The sequence below is a fragment of the Manis pentadactyla genome, chromosome 1 (genome assembly GCF_030020395.1).
Source record: "Manis pentadactyla isolate mManPen7 chromosome 1, mManPen7.hap1, whole genome shotgun sequence".
NCBI classification, from domain to species: Eukaryota; Metazoa; Chordata; class Mammalia; order Pholidota; family Manidae; genus Manis; species Manis pentadactyla.
The window spans coordinates 119,766,352-119,784,995 of record NC_080019.1 but is presented as its reverse complement, the minus strand read 5'-3'; positions in this window follow the sequence as shown (position 1 = coordinate 119,784,995).

The following is an 18,644-nucleotide window of genomic DNA, read 5'->3' as shown; positions in this document are numbered from 1 at the left end:
AATCAAAAGGTGGAAGCTACCCAAGTGTTCACTGACTGATGAATGGATAAACAAAACACAGTCTATATACTCAATGGAGTATTATTCATCCTTAAAAAGGAAGGACACTCTGACACATGCTACAATGTAGATGAATTTGAAGACATTATGCTAAGTGAAAAAAACCACAGTTACAAAAAGACAAATATTGCATGATTCCACTTACAAGAGGTATCTGGAGTAGTCAAATTCATAGGGACAGAAAGTAGAATTGTTACCAGGCATCAGGGACAAAGAAGAATGGGGAATTAAAACAAAAAAATCAAAACAACATTTAGGTTGGAATAAAAACAATAAAATAAACTGGAATTTAGACCATGGATTATAGAAAACCTTAAGGATACAAAGAAACTGAGAATATTATTTAACACTGTATATTTTAGCATATCCAATTTTTTATTTGTTTTTAATATTATTATGCTTGTTGAACTTTTTTTATTTTGGATGTATGGTTTCATGAGGTTAGTAATCTTCCTTTGCTCATAATGAGGCAAAAACAACTTCCTATTGGAATGTATTTCCAATTTTGTAATAGACATCAACAGAAAAATGTGATTTGATATATATTCTTTGTAATGAGTAGTTTTTAGAGGACACCAGTGCTAGCTTTAAGTGTTTATTCATTCACTAAATGTACATTTGCTTTTTCTTCACTAATTTTTGTTAATGATATAAAAATTGCAAATAGGTCAGATGGTTCTGATATGTTATTTAATGTGCCACAATTTTTCTAACTATAGAAATGAAATATGAGCCCTCATGCCCTTTGTGATAATCAAATACCCTGTGAGCGTGAATGAAATCCTGTGACACCACTATATATAAGACAATAAAAATTTAAATGAAGAGTTCATTGTGAAGCTGGTGACCAGAGAAAGGGAGAAAGAGAAGACAGAGAGAGAGACAAAAAAGGAGAAAACAGAGCCTAAGTTTCCCAAAAATTTGTTCTGTGAACATGTGAACAAGGAACCACAGAAAACGAGAGAGGAAGGGACCCTCCCAGTAGGTTCTGGTGGTTTGCCAGCCTGACCTGTCGTTTGCCCAAGGCTCAGCGAAGTTGGATTTCTGACTTTCTAACAAGTGGTAGAATCTTGAATAAGTTCTCTGACATTTCTATTGTTCTGTGTTCACATATGAGAAAATGGAGATAAAAAATTTCTATCTCAAAAGGCAAGTTACTGTGAGGATTAAAAGGGATGATGCATTCAAATTGCCTAGTGTAGTGTCTGGAGCATTATACGTGAACAGAAAATGGAGTTTCCCATCCCTGCCCCTTGACTTAGAATGAATTTCTAACTTGTCTCCTCTTCCTAAGGAACCACAGGTTCTGTAAGAGAACTATGGCTGATGCTAATTCTTATTTTCTCCGAAGTCTAACGCAATTCCTTACATGTGATAGGTACTTGATATACATTTATTGATTAACATTAACATTCAATAAACCCTTTTTAGCTAGATCAGCACTGCAGCAGGAGATACTTGGTTTTAAAATTCTCCTGATTTATTGTGACAAGTCCAAGGCAAAAAGTGGAGAGCAGCTAGGGAGTTAGCTCCTATGTTACTATTTAAGAAAAGAGAAAGGTCCTTCCTGGATTGTTGCAATAATTATGATTCTTTATGTTTTGTCACTTCAATATGCTTTAGAAAATATTAGATTAAACTATAACTTGATCTTCAGAACAATCATGTGGAAAGCTAAGAGTCGGTGATTATTACCCCATTTTAACACATGGCTCAAAACGGGTGATGTGATTTGCAAATATATTGTAAATGTTAGCAAAGGGACTTGAACCCCTGTCTGCCACATCTTGTTCTCTTCGTGATGTCGGTTTGGTTTAAGCCTGTGACAGAATGAGACCTCACACAACCTTGCAGAGTCGGCTTTACTACTTGCCTACATGGATGTAACAGAGCTAGTCAGTTTCTTCATTACTAGGCTTCAGAGTGTTTAGCTACGAGTAGACACCTAGCGTTGCAATGAGGTTTAATGAGACAAGTTGACTTCCTTTGAGAAAGACACAAAAATACAATTTTTTAAAAGTTATTGTAATGATCATTATTCTTTCATATGGATTACTCTACCAATGCTTTTCACATTCCGTTCATATTAAATAATCATCACTTTTGAAGTTCTTCACTTTTGAAAATCTACAACTAGAGCTGAGGTTTTGAAAAGAACCTCAGTGTAAAATGAGTGAGTGAAACTGTCTAATCTGCAAACTAATTAAATGAAGTTGGCATCTCAAGAGGGAGTTTGCCAGCATCATTCCCAGGCATCATTGATGGCAGCTGCCTGACATGAGCACGAATGCCATGCTGTCTGGTTTCATCAAGTCATCCCTGATGATATGACAAGATGGTATCTTGACATCTAGGGAGCCCTGATATATCAGGCAACATTAAATCATGTGGTTGTCTTTTTCATCCCAATGGCATAGGGTATAGGCAGCAAAAATTGGAACAATTTTTGACAATGCAGGAATACAAAAATGATGCACTATAATAGATGGGCCCTTAATATTGTCCTTGCATCCCATCTCATGTTTGCAGCCAATCAGTCATTGTTTACCATGCACCTACTATGAATCAGACCCATTCTCTGCCCTCAACAAATTTTTGGGATCTCAGAGTGGGAAAGAGTACACAAATAGATATCACAGAAGGACCATGGGATGAGAGCTACAGACACTTACAAGGTGCAAAGGAGTTCAGAGAAGTAAAAAAATAGAAATACCTCCAACTTTTTCCATCTGCAAATTGTCTCCTCTATGTGCAGTCCTTGGTTTTAAAGAATTCTGGTAAGACCAACATCCCACATTCTCATGTTGTATCCTATATTAGTTCTTCCTGAATTAATCACCATCAAAAAAAGGAGGTCTCTTTTTTGCTTTTCCTATTCCTACTCTTGGCTTTAGGGAAAAAGGGATTAGTTCTGTCTAATAGGTGGTTTTAAATATTGTTTTATTTTCTACTAATGGAAGTCATGACATCCGTATAGTTAATATTTCAAAGGAGATAGAAAAGGGAGATTTGCCCAATTGTCTGGACTCAAGCTCATGACTTCTGATTCAGGAACATCTCTTACAAAGGACAATGGAAGAGAGACAACATCGGACAGCAATGTGCAGCCCATTACTGAGAATTTTAAACATCAGACTGCAAGTGACCTGCTCTTAAATATGAATTTCACTGTGACGGAAGAACAAATGTTCTGAAGAGATTAGTTGGATAAAATGACTATTATAAACTCACCATTTATGTATGTCAGGACAAATGGAGCAGCATAAGAGTATTTTTTTTCTGAATTTCTTTGAGGTATGACAGAGAAATTAATTTGAGACTAGAGAATAGGCAGGGAGCATTATAAATTTGGAATTTGACAAATAAGGCATGCTTGTACAATGCACCAAGTCTGAAATAAAAAATGAACTTATTAGAAAACCTCAAGTCCTTGTGAAGAATCTCTTAAAAAATTTTTTCAAGTCAGGCCTTTGTCTGTTTTTTGTTGTTGTTATTCTTATTTTTACTGTGTTTCCAAAATCTTGAGCCATGATCAAATCAATGTTATTATCATCATGGCAAAAAAATATTAAAAATGGGTGTAAATCTTTTCTGAGTTATGTATATAAACTACCACATAAACAGTTTAAGCTTTACTTTAAGGTTTAAGCTACAGGGGGATAACTTTAAGGAACCTACTAAAATTAAACAATATAATTTATATAAATGTATTTACATATGTATGATATGTATATAGGGCAACTATAAATTTATGGTACTGATTTTTCACATGCATACATACACGAGTGCACACACACACACACATCCCACACACGCCAGGCAGTGCTCTTACTATATATATGCATGTGTTCATACAAACACATATGTACAGTACTTTATATAGCACTTTGTCCATCTGTTTAAGAAGCTTCCATATATACCCTTCAGTTATAGTTAAATGTGAGCATGTGTTTCCCATTTTGGATCAGGTAAATCCATCACTATTTCTTTCCTGCATGTAGTATATAATACTTGAACATAGTAGGACTTGTAAATATTGTTTGCACTAAATGGGATTGAATGGTGAACACTACAAATACTGAATTAAATCAATACAATATTGATATAATGTATAACATAGACACAATGAGACTTGCTTTAAACCTATAATCAAAATAGTTCAAGACCTAGAGTTTGGAAGTATTACAGTGTCATAAAAATGGCTTCTATCTAGACATGGAAGTCACAGAACCTAGGTATGAATTTCATCTCTGTTGCATGACTCAGGGTGATTTATTTATCATCTCAGAACAGTACATACTTTATTGAAGTATGAAATGTCAAATTAAATAACACATACAGGCAATGTATATGTGATGAGTACTTGATATATGTTTCTTTTTCCTTTTCTGTTCTGCCCAAATTTCAGCTGTTTAATATTTGGAAATAATAACTTTGTCTTTTGTGGATTTTAAATATGCACTCCTTCTCCCACCTCAAAGAATATTTAGTAAATTCTTAAAAATATTATATCTTTGGATTAGTTGTTATACTATCATTATTTTATTCAGCACAAATATATTTCCCAGTGTAATAAGTAACTGAGAATATCCACTTACATGCAAGTATGTTAATACTGATGGCGACCTGGTAGAACAATAATGATAAGGTCAGAATGGCAGTTAGGAGACTGAGATCTAGACTTTAGGCCTATGTGACCATTGACAAAGCATTCTCCATACTCTGGTCACAATTCCTCTATCTTTAAAATGAAGGAGTGATACTATATGTAAAGGTTAGCCTAAGACTTTTGTGATTCTGCACACAGAAAAAGATTCCTGTTTTCTCAAATTTATGCAGAACACAGATATAGAAGGGGAAAAGACAAGTTATTTGGCCTAGTGGAAGAATGGATTTATTTTTCTGAATTTCTTCTGTCTCATAAGTGTTCAAGTAAGTGCCCCTTTTTTCAGACAATTGTGCCACAGCTAAAAACCTTAACCTGATAATGCTTGCTTTGTAATTTGATTATTGTCTCAAACAATGGCCGTTAGCTATAGTCTCACATTCTCTCTTGGTGTAGCCCATCCACCTTAACCACTTGGTGAGAGCATCACATGTGTCCACTGGCTTGGTGTTGCAAGCACTACACAAAATAAGATTATGGTCCTGGTTGTCAAGCTGCTCACAGCCTAGTGAGAGACAGAGAGACAGGACAACTGGGGAAGAATGAAATAAATTCTATAATTAAGGCATGATAAGGTGGAGAATTTGAGGGGATAATGATTAATTCTGATTAAGTGAAGCAATGCTTAGTAATTTAAAGTAAATGAATTGTAAATTTCTACATACCTTTCTCAAGATGACTGTTTCCCTAAAATTAAGCAAATTCACTGGGAATGAAGCATGTTTAGGCCTACAGTATTGCCAGTGGATGGTTTTATGCCAAAGTGCTGGATCCCACTTGCCTTGATGAGAGAACAGTCAGATTCCGACCCAAACTGCCCTATCCATTAATCCTGCTTCCAATTCATTCATTCATTCATTCATTCATTCAAGAAATATTTATGAAGAAACTCTTCTGTGTCAGGTATGTATCAGTGAGCTAGGGATATAAATTGAACTGACAATGGTTCACCACTGTTCCTTGGGAAAATGGCTGATTCTAGGACTGGAGCAGGAAATATATGAGATGAAACTGAAGCATCTTATAATGTCAGAAAGTAAGAAAGTAGTAAAAAATAAAGTGAATATGTCAAATGGGCACAGGAGCAACTGGAAGAGCTCCCAATGAACAGAACTAGACTACAAACCAGATAAAGTAGTACTGGATTATAACCCAACATATAATTACATATACAATATATAATATAACCCAGTGTAAACCCTTGTGTTTATACTAATAAAAATAAATGATTGAATAAATTATGATGAAAAGAGACAAATCTCCCATGCAGAAGAATTCCCAGTTATTTGCATGGTCATTCTACTCTCAGGAAGAGTTGGAGTATAACTCCCCACTTCTTAAGTGTAGACTCTGCATAGTGACTTCCTTCCAAACATTACAATATGGCAAGTGGAGGGGAGGCAACAATGCAGTGGAGACACCTGAGAAACACTATATCAACCAGGTGATCAAGGTCAACATCATCAGTCATAGATCATGCTAATAGTGTGTACTCTTGACATGATGTGATGAAGATGGCACTTTACCTCTGTGACCTCCTTCTCCAAAACCAATTACATCAGTCTGACAATTTTTAAAAGCTAGAAAATTTCCAGTGGAGTGGCATCCTACAATATATCTGATAGGTCCTTTTTAAAACTGTCAAGATCATCAGAAGTAAGGAGTCTGAGAAACTGTCCTAGCCAAAAGAAGCCTAAGGACATATGATTGTATAACTTAATGTAATATAGTGTCCTATATTACAGGATTCTGAATTAGAAAAAAACACATAACAGATAAACTAATGAAACCTGAATAAACTATTGACTTTAGTTAATAATAATGTTTCAATATGGGTTCATTAATTGTGACAAATGTATACTAAAGTAAAATGTGACTAATAAGAGAAAACTGGGTACCAGACATATGAGAGCTCTTTCTGCTATCTTCTCAATTTTCTGAAAATACAAAGTCCTTCTAAAATTTAGTCTTCTAAAAATAAAAAAAATTTCCCCACTTAGTGGGGATTAATAGTGCATGTAAAATCAATTGTAAAATTATAATATGTCATAGGTGAAATAAATTCAATGAAAAGAACAAAACAAAAAAAGTAGACAGTGGTGGAGGTAGTATAATTTTATCTAGAAAAGTTAGGGAAGGTCTAACTGAGAAAAGTAGAATTTGAGCAGACTTAAAAGATGAGGTTGTAAATCACATAGCTAACTGGAGAAAGAGATTCCAAAAAGATAGAATAGCAAGTGCAAAGGCCCTGAGGTAGGAGCAAACTCGTCATGTTTGAGGAATAGCAAGGATACCAGTGTGGTTATAATAGTGTAGAAAGTGAAATAAGATATACAGAGGTTGGCCAGACCATGTAGGGTCTTTTAACCATATCATAAGGTATTTATCTCTTACTCAAAGGGATGTGTGAAGCTTCTGTTGAATTTTAAAGAAGATTAGCATGATCAGATCTATTTTTTAATGGGATCTTTCTGAGTGTTGTGCAGATCATAGACTGCTGGAGGAAAGAAAGAAGTAGGTGAGGCTATCACCAGTAATCAGGTGAGGATGGTGCTTCTGCTAGGGATTTAGAGGTAGAGTTGGTGAGAAGTGGTAGATTCTGGATGTTTTTAACACAGAGCCAACAGATCGCTGAGTGTGAAAAAGAACAAGGATGAGTGGCCATTAACTAAATCTGGGTAGATTGTAAAAGGAGCAGGTTTGTGGTAGAAGGCCAGTTCATTGCCAAGTTTCTTTTATTCTACCACCTAAACATATTTCAGATTTGCCTTTTTGCTGTTTCCAGGGCCACCCTTCTTATTAATTATCTATCATTCTCTCCCCTGGACCTTTGCCACAGCCTGCTACCTGGACTCTCTGCTTCATGTTTGTCCTCCTATTACCAGTTCCCTCCTGAAAATGAATACGATCTTTTAAAAATGTAAGTGAATAAAGTCACTTTATGTCACTGCATAAAGCCCTCCAGCTGATTCCATTGATTCTCTGTAGCTAAAATACAAACAAATCCCTGCCCCCGTAACTTAAACCTCATCATTTTACTCCCTGAACGCCAGTTACGTCGTTCTTTTCTCAGTTCCGCGGGACAAGCTCGCCCTTCCTTGCCCCATCCTCCGCTTTCACGCCCCTACCACCCTGCCTATCCAAGGGAATTGGCAGCAGTGGTTCCTTCTGCTTGGAAGAGGTTTCACATTCTTGGGCTTTATGCCTGGCCTCAGAAAGCCCTCCTCTTTGTTCTCTGCTTAAAACAAACTCCTCTCTCCTCGTTTCTCCGTTTGTTTCTTATCACACGTGTGTCAGTTTGGTCCCTTTGTCTCTCTTGCCTCTCATCTACAAGCTCTATGAAGTCAGTTGCCAAATCTTTTTAGGTTAATAATTTATTACAAATGCCTAGTATAGAGCCATAAACTATATTAGGAGCCCAATAAATACCGGGTGAATTAATATTTTTTGATTTTTTTCCTGTTATTATATTGTATTATCTTATTAATACGTTCTTTGGCATAATCCTGGTCTTATTTTTTACCTTCTCATCCTGGATGCCAAACTACAGAGTTCATAGAGAAACACTGGTGAATGCTTAACCTGCAAAAGCTGCCTAGCAGCTACTCTCACTGATAGAATCTCATCGAGTGGGCCTCTATTCTGCTCAAGTGGAGTAAAAATAGGCACTGCTTAGCAACCAGCATTTTGTTCTGAGCTGTCTCCTCCTAGGACAGAGGGATGCTAGAGCTAAAACGGTAAGGGGATTTAGGAGCTGGTAAGTATATGAGCCAATTAGGGAAAAGTGCTTTTGAGTGTTTTGGCTCCAAACAGTTGCTCCAGAAAGAACGTGAACATAACATGTTAACGATGAAAGGACTCCTTTTTACAGGAATCCTTTGTATGTCCTACATCAGGGAGTACACTCAGGTCAGACTACAAAAGGTTCTTCACATAAACCAAAATAGACTCATTGTGCACAAATCTTCCCTACTCTTCCTGTTTAACTTGATTCGTTTCTCTTACTACCACACTTACCAACTATAGAAATGAAGTTAAAACTAAATTAAAAACGAGGTTTGTTTTGTTTGTTATGGGTCTTTGGTTTTGGTTTTTATTTTTAATTCTAACTAGGCAGCTGGTATATCCACGTCTCAATTTTTTTTTCTGCTGTTCCGTCTTTATACAAACTTTGGGTGTGCTTTTGCTATCTGAGACTCATTTTCCTCAACTGTCAAGGGAGGTGATTCAGTGAATTCCAAAACCTCTTTTAGACCTAAAAGTAAGCGACGAAATTTCTTTTTTTTTTTTTTTTTTTGGTCAACTATCTAGCTTCCGGAAGCAGATATCGGCATGCAATTTATTAAAAATATAATGATTTCAAGAGACAGAATAAAACAGATTTATATTTCAGAACCATGCACTCCCACTTAACATCTCATTTAATTCTCCCAACAACTTTGAGAAAGTTCGTTGTGTATTTTACAGACAAGAAAATGAAAGCTCAGGAAAGCAAAACACATAGCATCAAATCACAAAGGTGTTAAGTAATATTTGTAAGCAACGTAAGTATGGTAATACTGATTGTCTGATCCTTAAGTATAGAGAACTTTCCCCCATATCACAGCTGAGTCACAGAAAAATTATAAAAGTAAGGCAATTATTTATTCTTTCTGTCCAAATGCATCCTTCAATGCTTACTCAACCATGGGTATTCCTATAATCATTTCTTCTTGAAGGTGAGCTTCCAAGCTTTCTCAGTAGAGGGCAGGAGAGAGACATCACAGAAAGAAGATGCTCCCTCCTCAGACTGGGTGTGCAATGGTAGGTGTGAGAGCATCCGGTGGAGCCTGCCCCAGCCAAGGGCCCAGAACACCATCTCTCCAGGATTTTGCAGCCTCCTGTCTGGACATTCTGGGTGAGCCCTAATTGCCTGGATTGCAGAGGATCACACACCCAGCAGAGGATTCCTCTGCAAGCCTCTTCCAACCCCCAGCACGGCCCGCCTGCTCTGAAGCCCTTCTGCTCTGTGGATGCCAGGCCTCCCACTGCACTCCTACACCCCAGGTTACTGATGCTGTGCAGCTCACTTGCGACCAGAGATTACCTGTTGTTTGTCCTGGAACTGCAGAGCAGTTCCAGACATCTCTACTATCCTGTGGATGAACGCTACCTTCTTCAATCAGGTCTGAACCTCTTTCAAGTTTGTTCTTTCTTGGGCATTCCATCCACCCCAGGGCACCATAGAGTGTTTCGATATATTTTACAGTTACCCTTTTATCATGGTTAATAATTCTTTATATTCAACTATCCATGTTTAAGCAATTTCTATGTATCTCTTGACTAGGCCCAGACTGCTACCTCAATGGAATTAAATTTGTGATACATTTCAATAGAGTATTATATTTATTAGAAGGAAGGTGAAGGTCTTTACCATTACAAAAATAACATTTTAGACAAAATCATATTTTGGAGAAGCTAACTTTCAATAAACACTGATCTCAGGCTTATCCTAATTGTCTTAGTGGAGCAAGGAGGGAAGATTGTCAAAGACAGGTCTAGCAATCAACCCTAAGGAAGGTCTGAGGTACAATTTGGGTTGAAATGTATGTTCAGTTTTGGTTCCAAATATTTGTGCCTTCTGCCCCTATTTTTAACAGCGTGAAACCATTTTGGAATTAAAAGAGAAAAGCAGGAAATATCAGTACAATTGAGAATGAAGTCGACCTCTCATGATCCTTAGGAAGTTTTTATCCGTACAGTTCTATCCTTTAGAAATTTGTAGGGTATCCATCCCAACTAGGAGGGAAGACTAGTGGAATGACACAGGAACCCATCTTTTGTCTAATTAGGTTTAATGTTTCTGCTTCTGGATAAAAACAAAGGAGGAAGATTCGCTGAACTTTCTAATTAGATGCTGGGAGGAATAACAAATGTATAGATATAGAATAAGGAACCACAAAGATCTTCATGGATATAAAACTAAACACTCAATAATTTAAGAAAGCTAAATGAAAGTAGAATCTTCAGTAGATTTATATTTAAAGACAACTTCCTAAATTTTTACAACTCTCCCTAAAACAGAAAGTTTACTATTTTCTCAGTAAGAAATTACGTGTCTTGCTTGTGCCTGATGATTTCTCTTGGTGAAAGTGGAACCCTTGGTGAATTTTCAGAAAGATTCATAAATATGAAGAATTCACTCTCTTGATCTTGTTTTCTTGTAACAGTGCCTAAAGATCAGACATAGGCTGTGCCTACACAAAACCATAAATCTAGTCAATTCAGGTTAAGAAGAAAAGCAAGTCAAATGAGTGAGAAATAAATCAAGGAGATACCAGCTACAAAACACTACTTGTATGATTTAATTTTTCAGTTTCCATGTCCATATGAGTATCTTATGCAGTGTACAGAACCACAGACAATTTGGGGTGGATTTATGGAAGCTGTAAGCACACATTATCAGCCCATAACCTTACATGAGCTGAGCTGTCATATATATGTGCCTTAGAGAAAGTCACCTTTAAGGATTTACAGTAATCAAGAGTAGCAGAATAATAAAAGTAGCTAATAATTATGAGAACACCCTGTTTTCTAGGTATTGTGGTAAGCACCTTAGTTGTCTTAGAGACTAAGTGACTTGCTAAATTCACACAGCTGGGAAATTAGAGATGTTGGATTTGAACCCTGCTGTGTCAGACTCCAAAGCTACTTTTCTGCACTGCCAGGGCTGAAAGGATCCTGGAGGTCAATTAGTTCACACTTTTTGTGGGACAAAGAGCCCTGAGAAGGAAAATGGTGTGTATAATGTGGCCTCACAGAATCATAACTCACCCTGTTTCTCCTCACTCCTTGTCAGTTATGTCTTCCATCACAAAGAACTCATAGAGGGTATTAGATTCTCCCAAGTGCTGCAGATTGTATGTTTATGAATCTACTTGTCTAGAGGGTAAGTTACAGCAAAGATGAGGGCACAGGAAGGAGACACAATAGTTGAATGGATTTAAATCAGAGTGCATAATGTGTGAATCAGAGTTTGTAATGTTCAGATATGGATAGTTAATTTGATACATATTTTTGATGCTTATAATGGGACAGTTACTGTCCAAGGTGCTATATGAGAGCAATAAATCTGTTAGATATAAGTCTTCTCTTCCAAAGAATTATAGTACAGAGTAGAAAGTGTAGGTCTATAAGCTAATTTATAAAACTAATTTAATACTAATACAAATACATTTTATTTATTTGTTACCTTTATTTATAAACTAATTTAGCACAAGGCAGTCCTGTTTCTGTCCACAAGAGATTTTTTGGAAGAGTATTGGCTTTGTCACTTAACCAACTTCTTCACTATATTCTAAGTTCCATAGTGTAGTGTTTAAGACTTCAGTCTTTGGGTTGCACTGCCCCTGAGTTTGAATTCCAGATTTTAACCTAAGTAGGGGGGAAGAAAAGGAGGGATGGATGGAGAAAGAGAGGGATGCCAAGTGATATGAGATACAGAGGAGATGTCAATTAATTTCATTTCATAAAGTAGTTCTTGTTGTCTCCAGGAAAGTCATGGAAGGTACCTGAGCTTAGCTTGAAAGCTTCATGGAGTTTCAATATATGGAGTAGGATGATCTATTCAAATTGCTATTCTTTCTTATTCTAGAGTTAAACTACATTTATAAAAATAAAAAGCCAATTTAAAATACATCTTTTTTCACCATTTTAGTTTGATAGGTAAGACTTTGTATCCTGAGTCTAGGACAGAGGTCACCAACTTGCAGCCTGTGGGCTGAACTTAGCCACAGATATCTTTTAACTGGTCCATGAAGGTTTTTAGACATTTAAAATTACTTGCCTACCTTTAAAAATCAATATATTTTACATAAAAATTACATTTTCAGGCAAAGTAGAAAAAGCTACATATGATTAAGGTCCAGAAACTATTTTCCAAGTTTTCTGGGTTCCATAAGCCTTCTGGATTCCTGCATGATCTTGAGGGAGGGAGGAGACTACCCTGCCCCTCTACACACAGTGACTGAGAGAAGATATTCAGCCAATGCTTCTGGGTAGAGGTGAATCCAGATATGACTTAGGATAATAAAGACATATGAAGTTTAAGGCATATGAACAAAAAAATTTTTCTTTTCACAAATATAAATGGAAGTGTTGGAAACATTCTAGGTTGAGAGAAAAGGCAGCAACTCCAAGAGTGTTCAAGGAAGGTGAATAGGTGAAGGAATAATTACGTGGGTGGGTTAGGTGATAGTAAAGGGAGGAATGAAGTGACAAATGTGGAAGTGTAGGTATGTCATGGTTACATCATAGGAGTTCTTAGAATGCCAAACTAAGGCATGTCTATTAAGCCCTTTTCCCCTCCCTATACTTTTTTTTTTTTGCAGTACTTTTATCTTTATTTATTTATTTATTTATTTATTTATTTATTTTGTGAGGGCATCTCTAATATTTATTGATCAAATGGTTGTTAACAACAATAAAATTCTGTATAGGGGTGTCAATGCTCAATGAACAATCATTAATCCACCCTAAGCCTAATTTTTGTCAGTCTCCAATCTTCTGAAGCATAATGAACAAGTTCTTACATGGAGAACAAATTCTTACATAGTGAATAAGTTACATGGTGAACAGTACAAGGGCAGTCATCACAGAAACTTTCGGTTTTGCTCATGCATTATGAACTATAAACAGTTCAAATACGAATACTCATTTGATTTTTATACTTGATTTATATGTGGATACCACATTTCTCTCTTTATTATTATTATTTTTAATAAAATGCTGAAGTGGTAGGTAGATACAAGATAAAGGTAGAAAACATAGTTTAGTGTTGTAAGAGAGCAAATATAGATGATCAGGTGTGTGCCTGTAGACTATGTGTTAATCCAAGCTAGACAAGGGCAATAAAACATCCACGTATGCAGAAGATTTCTCTCAGAACAGGGGGGGTGAGGTTCTAAGCCTCACCTCTGTTGATCCCCAATTTTTCACCTGATGGCCCCCCTGCAACTGTTCCTGTCTTAGGTTGTTCCTCCCTTGAGGAATCTTACCCATCTCTGGCTAACCAGTCATCTTCCGGGGCCATACAGGGAAATGTTAAGTTGGTAAGTGAGAGAGAAGCCTTATTGTTTGAAAAGGTTAGCTTTTTACTTCTTTGCAGATTTATGCCCTGTGGTTTCTATGCCCAGCATTTGTCTTGAGGTATCTTTACCACTTGGAAGAATTACGATACTCGGTAAATTTGATATGAGACACGAATTCTATTTAAGGGTTGTAATTAGGAAGGAAGAAGAAAAGCTATAGAAGTAGCAGGAGGAAGAAAACATGGGAAGATTGATTATTTCTTTGACATATCTTCTTGTAGAGTAACTTCAGCATGTATAGGTTTTAAGCTACTAATTAAATTGCCCACACACATTAACATAATAGGAGTAGAGTTACATAACCAAAGCATACCTGTAATTACCAGCCATCTCCAGTGAAACCAAGAAAAACCAGTTTGGCACCTTAGGCATTTGTGAAAACTTATCTATGATATGGTGGATATTGTCCAACTGAACTTGAACAGTCTGAGAGAAATCAGACAAATTAAAACAACCCATTCCTGGGGAATGTTCACATCTCATATATTCTTTTAACAGTAAATAGTCTGTAGTTGTAAGATTTTGGAGTGCTACAATTTGCACTTCTCCTAATTCTTGGTTGAGTTCCAACAGTATAGATCCAGTCAAATTTGTTGTTTTACTGTATGCACAGGCCAGCTTAGATATCTCCTTCTTCATTCCCATGGCAAGTCCAGAAACTGGTGGGATGAGTGCATCTACAGCTGTAGCAGTGCATGGATCTTTGTTGGGGTTTTTTGATGATCATCTTCTGGCATGAGTCTTCCAGAGAGTGCTGATGTTGGAAGTTCTTTTTCATATCGTATCTTAGTTCATTTTTGGGGTAGCCAAATTAGGCTTTGATCCTCTGTATAAACACAAACAGACCCATTGCCTACACTTTTATATGCCCTTTATACCCTTGTGTAGAACTCATTGGAGGTCACCACACAGGAACTGCCTTTTTTTTTTTTTGGTATCATTAATCTACACTTACATGATGAATATTATGTTTACTAGGCTCTCCCCTATACCAGGTCCCCCCTATAAACCCCTTTACAGTCACTGTCCATCAGCATAGCATGTTGTAGAATCACTACTTGCCTTCTCTGTGTTTTACAGCCCTCCCCTTTCTCCCACCCCCCCATGCATGCTAATCTTAATATCCCCCTTCTTCTTCCCCCTCCTTATCCCTTCCTTCCCCAGTCCCTTTCCCTTTGGTACCTGTTAGTCCATTCTTGAGTTCTGTGATTCTGCTGCTGTTTTGTTCCTTCAGTTTTTCCTTTGTTCTTATATTCCACAGATGAGTGAAATCATTTGGTATTTCTCTTTCTCCGCTTGGCTTGTTTCACTGAGCATAATACCCTCCAGCTCCATCCATGTTGCTGCAAATGGTAGGATTTGCCCTCTTCTTATGGCTGAGTAGTATTCCACTGTGTATATGTACCACATCTTCTTTATCCATTCATCTACCGATGGATATTTAGGTTGCTTCCAATTCTTGGCTATTGTAAATAGTGCTGCGATAAACATGGGAGTGCACTGGTCTTTCTCAAACTTGATTGCTGCATTCTTAGGGTAAATTCCTAGGAGTGCAATTCCTGGGTCAAATGTTAAGTCTGTTTTGAGCATTTTGATGTACCTCCATACTGCTTTCCACAGTGGTTGAACTAATTTACATTCCCACCAGCAGTGTAGGAGGGTTCTCCTTTCTCCACAGCCTCGCCAACATTTGTTGTTGTTTGTCTTTTGGATGGCAGCCATCCTTACTGGTGTGAGGTGATACCTCATTGTAGTTTTAATTTGCATTTCTCTGATAATTAGCGATGTGGAGCATCTTTTCATGTGTCTGTTGGCCATCTGTATTTCTTTTTTGGAGAACTGTCTGTTCAGTTCCTCTGCCCATTTTTTAATTGGGTTATTTGTTTTTTGTTTGTTGAGGCGTGTGAGCTCCTTATATATTTTGGACGTCAAGCCTTTATCGGATGTGTCATTTTCAAATATATTCTCCCATACTGTAGGGATCCTTCTTGTTCTATTGATGGTGTCTTTTGCTGTACAGAAGCTTTTCAGCTTAATATAGTCCCACTTACTCATTTTTGCTGTTGTTTTCCTTGCCCGGGGAGATATGTTCAAGAAGAGGTCACTCATGTTTATGTCTAAGAGGTTTTTGCCTATGTTTTCTTCCAAGAGTTTAATGGTTTCATGGCTTACATTCAGGTCTTTGATCCATTTTGAGTTTACTTTTGTATATGGGGTTAGACAATGGTCCAGTTTCATTCTCCTACATGTAGCTGTCCAGTTTTGCCAGCACCACCTGTTGAAGAGACTGTCATTTCGCCATTGTATGTCCATGGCTCCTTTATCAAATATTAATTGACCATATATGTCTGGGTTAATGTCTGGATTCTCTAGTCTGTTCCATTGGTCTGTGGCTCTGTTCTTGTGCCAGTACCAAATTGTCTTGATTACTATGGCTTTATAGTAGAGCTTGAAGTTGGGGAGTGAGATCCCCCCTACTTTATTCTTCTTTCTCAGGATTGCTTTGGCTATTCGGGGTCTTTGGTGTTTCCATATGAATTTTTGAATTATTTGTTCCAGTTCATTGAAGAATGTTGCTGGTAGTTTCATAGGGATTGCATCAAATCTGTATATTGCTTTGGGCAGGATGGCCATTTTGATGATATTAATTCTTCCTAGCCACGAGCATGGGATGAGTTTCCATCTGTTAGTGTCCCCTATAATTTCTCTTAAGAGTGACTTGTAGTTTTCAGAGTATAAGTCTTTCACTTCTTTGGTTAGGTTTATTCCTAAGTATTTTATTTTTTTTGATGCAATTGTGAATGGAGTTGTTTTCCTGATTTCTCTTTCTGTTGGTTCATTGTTAGTGTATAGGAGAGCCACAGATTTCTGTGTGTTGATTTTGTATCCTGCAACTTTGCTGTATTCCGATATCAGTTCTAGTAGTTTTGGGGTGAAGTCTTTAGGGTTTTTTATGTACAGTATCATGTCATCTGCAAATAGTGACAGTTTAACTTCTTCTTTAACAATCTGGATTCCTTGCATTTTTTTGTTTTGTCTTATTGCTGTGGCTAGGACCTCCAGTACTATGTTAAATAACAGTGGAGAGAGTTGGCATCCCTGTCTAGTTCCCGATCTCAGAGGAAATGCTTTCAGCTTCTCGCTATTCAATATAATGTTGGCTGTGGGTTTATCATAGATGGCCTTTATTGTGTTGAGGTACTTGCCCTCTATTCCCATTTTGCTGAGAGTTTTTATAATGAATGGATGTTGAACTTTGTCAAATGCTTTTTCAGCATCTATGGAGATGATCATGTGGTTTTTTTCCTTCTTTTTGTTGATGTGGTGGATGATGTTGATGGACTTTCGAATGTTGTACCATCCTTGCATCCCTGGGATGAATCCCACTTGGTCATGGTGTATGATCCTTTTGATGTATTTTTGAATTCGCTTTGCTAATATTTTGTTGAGTATTTTTGCATCTATGTTCATCAGGGATATTGGTCTGTAGTTTTCTTTTTTGGTGGGGCCTTTGCCTGGTTTTGGTATTAGGGTGATGTTAGCTTCATAGAATGAGTTTGGGAGTATCCCCTCCTCCTCTATTTTTTGGAAAACTTTAAGGAGAATGGGTATTATGTCTTCCCTGTGTGTCTGATAAAATTCCGAGGTAAATCCATCTGCCCCGGGAGTTTTGTTCTTTGGCAGTTTTTTGATTACCGCTTCAATTTCGTTGCTGGTAATTGGTCTGTTTAGATTTTCTATTTCTTTCTGGGTCAGTCTTGGAAGGTTGTATTTTTCTAGGAAGTTGTCCATTTCTCCTAGGTTACCCAGCTTGCTAGCATATAGGTTTTCATAGTATTCTCTAATAATTCTTTGTATTTCTGTGGGGTCTGTCATGATTTTTCCTTTCTCATTTCTGATACTGTTGATTTGTGTTGACTCTCTTTTCTTCTTAATAAGTCTGGCTAGAGGCTTATCTATTTTGTTTATTTTCTTGAAGAACCAGCTCTTGGTTTCATTGATTTTTGCTATTGTTTTATTCTTCTCAATTTTATTTGTTTCTTCTCTGATCTTTATTATGTCCCTCCTTCTGCTGACCTTAGGCCTCATTTGTTCTTCTTTTTCCAATTTCGATAATTATCACATTAGACCATTCATTTGGGATTGTTCTTCCTTTTTTAAATATGCTTGGATTGCTATATACTTTCCTCTTAAGACTGCTTTTGCTGTGTCCCACAGAAGTTGGGGCTTAGTGTTGTTGTTGTCATTTGTTTCCATATATTGCTGGATCTCCATTTTGATTTGGTCATTGATCCACTGATTATTTAGGAGCGTGTTGTTAAGCCTCCATGTGTTTGTGAGCCTTTTTGCTTTCTTTGTACAGTTTATTTCTAGTTTTATGCCTTTGTGATCTGAAAAGTTGGTTGGTAGGATTTCAATCTTTTGGAATTTACTGAGGCTCTTTTTGTGGCCTAGTATGTGGTCTATTCTGGAGAATGTTCCATGTGCACTTGAGAAGAATGTGTATCCTGTTGCTTTTGGATGTAGAGTTCTGTAGATGTCTATTAGGTCCATCTGCTCTACTGTGTTGTTCAGTGCTTCCGTGTCCTTACTTATTTTCTGCCTGGTGAATCTATCCTTTGGGGTGAGCGGTGTGTTGAAGTCTCCTAGAATGAATGCATTGCAGTCAATTTCCCCCTTTAGTTCTGTTAGTATTTGTTTCACATATGCTGGTGCTCCTGTGTTGGGTGCATATATATTTAGAATGGTTATATCCTCTTGTTGGACTGAGCCCTTTATCATTATGTAGT